The following is a 6497-nucleotide window of genomic DNA, read 5'->3' as shown; positions in this document are numbered from 1 at the left end:
CAAGGGAGAGCAACAAGCGGGAGAAAAGAGCAAAGCAGGAAACCGGTACGCCTGTGAACAGGAAGAGGAAAGGAAAAGAGGGATGAGCGAGGAAAGCATATCAGCAACAAGAAAATGGGAGATAACATCCAAACCAGAACCAGTGAGCAAAACAGACGGCAAGCCAGCCAATGGTGCAAGGAGGATGCACACAAACAGCCGCCCTCACGACGAGGCAGGCGAAGACACAAACCTCAACCGAGGAAGCCACAGGCGAGCAGCACCACCGACGACGAACCTGAACGAACCAGCCGTTGCAAAGTGAAGGGAGGGACGCACAACCGCGCGTCTACTGCAACAAAAGACATACGGCGTGCTGCGATATGGGAGGAAGTCTGAGCAGAAGACGCGCTTTTAACGAGCCCATACCAACCGACGTTACATGTTCCATCCCATGCCAGCCAAGCCAGGCACACACCATGCACCAGACCGGGAAAAGCGAAAACAACAATGCTACACTCACGGACAGCTTTCTAGAGAATTAGAGCTATGGGCTGTTAAAAGCGTGTTTTCCGTCGTGAATCCCGAGGAGACACGCCTGGGTGCGCGCCGTCCGGGCAGATCGAACGGTGTGAAGAGCCCATGGGAGGCCACAACACTGTGCACGCGCGCAACGGATGGTGCGGAGGGCACTCTCGCCCGCGGAGGCGCCCAGGAGGCGGGTACTCCAGCATCCTTTATAGGAGTAATGTCTCTGTTGGACCTATGTTTTTATTTATTCGTGTAATATGTGTAATTCTTGGAGCATCATTTCCTTCTTCTATTTAAATAATAAAATTATCACATATGTAATCTTTTGATATTGGGAGAGAATTGCATGGGAGAGAATTGCAAGCTTTATATTACTCTATATGCTTCACTTATATCTGTTAGAGATGACGAAGTAGAAGCACTTTAATCTCTTTGTTCTTCACTCATATCTGTTGAAGTGTTGAAGAGTTGGAAAGGTAGTTGGCATATGAATTAATTTGCATATTGCTTGTAGAATTTAATGTGTTGGTACTGAAATGATAAGGATACATATATGGCATGATCAAAAAATTGCGTAAACAACTTCTAGAATTTACAACATATAGGACTGGATACTTGGCAATTGATTTTAGACAATTTGATAGCAATTGATAGGTTGCTCCACTCACCAAGGATACATTCTCATCTTAATTTTTGTATACATGTTGACTTTTGATTTAGTACAAACCAATAACACTTAATTACATGCATCAGACAAAAGTTCACCGGGAACAAAATACACTTACTAGTACAAGATTCTAATTAAATACTTGTTTACATTCATTTATTACTAGGGCCCACTATGTACTATAGGCTGACAGCACCATCTAATTGTCATCTTTATCGCTCAACTTGTACTTGCCTTGCCATTTCTCCTGCACCAAGTAAGAACCACAAACACATATGCCTTGTCATACAACTTGTCAAAGAGGCGGAAATAGGCAACTCTCCATGCTTTCTTGAATAACATGGCACAAAACACAACCCAAAGGCCAGCCACATACCCAGATCCAAGTCCAAAGTGAAAGAACATCTTTGCCTCATAAACACCGCCCCTTCTCGGTTGATTCACATGCTCCAGTGAGTTGTTTCCTGAGCAATTCCTTTCAAGAGGAGGGCCACACAAACCAATGTTACCAGTGTATATTGACGGGTTCTCAGTGTAGATAGTGTCAAGTTGACTTCCTGGAGGAATTCTTCCTGTAAGATTGTTATATGATAAGTCCAAGGAGCTTAAAAATGTCAATTCAGATAAGCTTGCCGGGATTTCACCATAAAGGTTGTTCCTTGAGAGGTCGAGTGATTCGATTGATTTCATAGCCCCAATCTTCGTGGGAATTTTCCCACTCAAGTGGTTCCATGATAAGTTTAAATTCAGTAATCCATCAAGAGAAGTTATCCTTTCTGGAATCTCTCCAATTAAGTGGTTGAGTGATAGGTCAATACCAACCACATCAAAAATTCCAGCACCATACTTCAGTTCTTGGCGCTTCATCACAACATGCCAAACTCCTCTAAATTGACCTACATTGTTGTTGTACCATGCAGACATGTCGTCCTCGGAGTTCTCTGGATCTTTTTGGGCCATTGATGTTAAATTTGACAAAGACTCAGGTATAACTCCAGATATATTATTTCCAGCTAAACTCAATTGATGAAGGTGTTGAAGATTGGTGATAGTCATCGGAATATCTCCATACAACAAGTTGTGGCTTAGTTGCAAAAAGCGCAACTGTACCAATTCTTCAATCCACAACGGCAATGTCCCATACAAATTGTTCCTTGAAAGATCCATGAAAGCCAAACTCGAGTAGTTTCGAAGTGATGATGGGAACTTGCCAGAAAAGCCGTTGTTACTTAAGAGGAGGAAAACCAAGTTAGGCCCGTGAGAACACTGAGGAAGTTCTCCCTCTAAAAAGTTGTCTGATAGATCCAAGACAAGTAGGTTCCGCAACTGACATATAGATCCAGGAATATGACCACTGAAGTAATTGGAGGACAAAGACAATTCTAGTAAAAATTGAGCTCCAGTTTCTATCGGAAGAGGTCCTGAGAAAGAATTATGCGATAAATCCATGTGCCTTAAGTTCTTCAGAGAAACCATGTGTTCCCTCGTGATCAGGCCATCCAGGTTATTGTTGCTAAGGTCAAGGTCAATCAAATCACCAAGCATACCAATCTTAGAAGGCACATGTCCACTCAAAAGGTTGTGAGAAAGAACAAGGTACCTCAATGTAGTGAAATTCCCTATGCCTAGTGGTATAGCTCCAGTAATATCATTGTAAGAAAGGTCGAGGATGTCTAATATAGTGCAACTCCCTATCCCTACTGGTATAGGTCCAGTGAGACTATTGCTGGAAAGAGAAAGATATGACAAACTAGTGCAATTTTCCAACCATGGCGGTATAGCTCCAGTAATGTTATTGTAGGACAGGTCGAGACTAGATAAGTTTGTTAAGTGGCCCATTCTGTTTGGCAGCATGCCAACCATATTGTTGCTGCTCAGCTTCAATTCTTGCAATTTGTTTGACGGGCAGCGTGGCAATTTCTCCATAAACTCTGTTATATTTCCAGAGGAGAGACTCCCATCAAGCCATATCATTTCCAAATCACATAGATTTTTCAAATCTACTGTCATTGTGGCTGTGTTTCCAGTTCCAAAAGAGTGGTGATAAAAGTTTAGCTGGCGGAGAAACGTCATGTTTCCTAGCGCATTAGGAAATGGACCATGCAGGGAGGTATGAGAAAGGTCGAGGTACTCGATGCTTGTTACGTTCCAAAACCAACTGGACGCAATTGGATGACCAAAGTAGTTAAGCGAGAGATCAAGGTGCTGAAGATTTGTGAGGTTTAGGTGTGTGAGGGATTGGTTTGTACTGGAAAGTGAGCAGTAAGAAAGGCGGAGGTCTTTCAAAGAAGGAATCATGTTCACCGCAAGAGGCCAATCAGCTATTGAGCTGAGATTCATAGAACTAATGTCAAGATACATCAACCTAGGTAAACGGGCTAACCATGAGATGTCTATCAAGTCCATCTCCATGTTGGAGATGTCGAGATATTCCAGCTTTGAAAGGTTGCCAAGCTGAGGAGGCACTGTATCGGAGCAATATATGTAGGAGAGATCGAGATGTCTCAAGTTCTTTAAAGAACCCAAGAACTCTGGAATACGTCCATCATGCCCACACAGAGATTGAGATACTCGAGATGCTCTAGAGAAAGCAAGGAAGGACTTATCTGGCCGACCAAAGAAAACCTCCGGCTAAGGTCAAGCCCGATGACACGGCCAGTCACGTTGCTGCAGGTGATGCCTGCCCATCGGCAGCAATCTTGGCGCCCTCGCTGCCACGACCCGAGTTCATCGCCGGTGTCGTTGATGCCTTGCTTGAATGCCAGCAGCGCGTCCCGCTCGCGCCGTATGCAGGTCACGGCGCCGGCGAACGCGTAGGCGACAAGGAATAAGCTGATCCAGGTTGCCGCTGCTGCCATGAGGAGCAAGACGGACTTGGCGGCAGGCGAACCATCCATGGTGGTGGTGTGCTAGCGATGACAGATGGTGGTGAGATGCTACAAAGACTGGGTTCAGTACATTATTAGTTTGTGCTACGAACGGTACATGCGATGGTGCACTTAAGAAGATATTTCGTGCATGAGGGTACTCGCTGTGTGCATCTACTGGTTACGAGTGAGTGGTTGGGATTTATGCCGTTCGTTCCATGGCAGCTATAACGTGTGTGTGCCGGCACGTACGTACCTCGACCCAGTCATATGGGCCGGTCAAGATCAAGTTAGTCGCCGTGACTTTAGATGAGAGATGGATTTGCCTCAAAAAAAAAAAGATGAGAGATGGATGTATCTGTGGAGGCCGTTAGTCGTCTGCCCCACCGTGGCTGCTACTAGTATTTGGTAGGAACTTTTCCTTGTGAATTCGCATAAGATTTGCACGAATCTCTGTGTAAAATCAAACAGTGTAGATGAGAATTAATTTACGAATCTCTGCCTAAAAATTGTGATCATTTACGATAATTAGAAATTAATTTACGACACTAAAAGCTATGACGAGGGTTACGTAACATCTGCCACAGAAATCCATTTTGTGATTTTCACACGAATCACAAATAATTATATTGTTTTACAAAATCTACAAGGGTAAGTTTCTATTCAAAATCTAAATGTTTGAATTTGTTTCAACATTTTTAGTGAATTCCACTTTTTACCCTCTTTCTGTGAATTTGTAACGGTGTTTACCTTATTTAATTTTTTTCTACCACAATTTACCCCAAGTTGTTGCATTGTGTCTAGCTTTACCCTATTTAAGATTCTTTTCCCAATTTTGACCTGTTGGGCCCACTTGTTAGGCCGACATGGCTAGTGTCTAGAATGACAAACCGTTTTCACCACTGCGTTTCTTGAGTTGATATCTTTGAAACTAGATCTCATGTTAATATGTTAGGATGATTTTTTTCCAAAAAAAAAGAAAACTAAAACAAAAAAACAGAAAGCCAAAAAAAGGAAAACTGAAAGCACAACTCTGCTTTTCACTTTTTTTGGAAGCACAACTATGTTTTTTCACTTTTCGGGAAGCACATTGTGCTTCATACCATGAAAACACAATTGTGCTTTTCACTTTTCAGGATGCTTCACCATGAATCGCAATTATGCTTTTCACATTTAGGAAGCACAGCTGCATTTTTTTTACACGTTGTGCTTCATGCGAGGAAACCAAAAAGAAAGATTTATTTTAAGAAAACCAAGCAAAAGCAAGAAAAAAATGTGTTCCCGCCGTTGCGCCCAGCGTGCAACACGCGACGTGTTATCAAATGATTCGAAACGGCACATGTCAAGCCTTTGGGCTGGAGCTGCATTATTGACCTGCCCCCCCCCCCCCCCCCCCCCCCCCCCCCCAACCACACACACACACACACAGGACCATGCCCGTGGCAGCACACCTCCTTGTTCCTCCTCCAAATCCAGTCCGCCTGCTTCACCACGCCGAGTCCACGGAAGGCCCTCAGCCTGGAGAGTGCAAGTGATGTATTTTCCACTGATTCTCCATTGCCAGCCAGCACCTCACTACCTACCCCTCTCAAGTCTCCGGCCTGTTCTTGATTGTTTTGGTTTTCGCGACTAGCAAGGTGCTAGTTCTGGACGCTGGCCCTCTAGCCATGGTGAGGCCGGTGGAGTCACATGCTTCTCTTAGCCTCGCCGATGCAGAAATACGCGTGCCGGGAACCAGGTGGCGCCAGGCAAAGAGAGGGCTTCTCCCCTGATTTGATGGGATCCAGGTGTGCTTCGAAGCTACCAGCGGCTGGATTAGGAGGTATGGTTAAGCTTTTAAATTTCAATGTGAACCCTGGGCTTGCAAGTGAATACTGTGGCCGGTTATGGTTTGTACTAGTAGAAAGTTATGTTTTGGGAAACTGCACGGCACCCAATATGGGTGAGCCTATCTCATATATATAAGGGTACACAAACTGTACACATATAAGATACAGGGTATACACATAAGCTACGTATAAACATTATCTAACACTCTCCCTCAATCTTAACTATGGCCTGAAGTACAAAGCAAGTTAAGATTGCGCCTACAACCTTCAAGCTGAGGTTGTGGAAGTGGCTTCGTGAAGATGTGGGCAAGTTGACCTTTGGAGGAGATGAACTTGATATGAAGAAGCTTCTGTGCAACACGTTCCCTCACAAAGTGATAGTCAACTTCGATGTGCTTGGTACAAGCAAGAAAAACTGGATTAAATGAAAGATACGTCGCACCAATATTATCACACCAAAGAACCGGTGGCTGCTCTTGAGAGACTCCCAACTCTCTCAACAGAGACTGTACCCAAATGAGCTCAGCCATGGCATTGGCAACCGCCTTGTACTCTGCTTCAGTGCTACTCCGAGATACTGTGGCCTTCTTGCGCGCACTCCAGGCGATCAAGTTGCGACCAAAG

General features: G+C 44.3%; 1 pseudogene; it reads right to left on the bottom strand.

The window, feature by feature from the left end:
• Positions 1 to 1177: 1177 nt before the first annotated feature.
• On the bottom strand, positions 1178 to 4125 carry LOC123129937 (receptor-like protein 36; annotated as a pseudogene).
• Positions 4126 to 6497: the final 2372 nt, after the last annotated feature.

Source organism: Triticum aestivum, chromosome 6A, assembly GCF_018294505.1.
Source record: "Triticum aestivum cultivar Chinese Spring chromosome 6A, IWGSC CS RefSeq v2.1, whole genome shotgun sequence".
Classification (NCBI taxonomy): domain Eukaryota; kingdom Viridiplantae; phylum Streptophyta; class Magnoliopsida; order Poales; family Poaceae; genus Triticum; species Triticum aestivum.
Note: the sequence above shows the minus strand (reverse complement) of the source record. Positions and strands in the feature narration are given on the sequence as shown.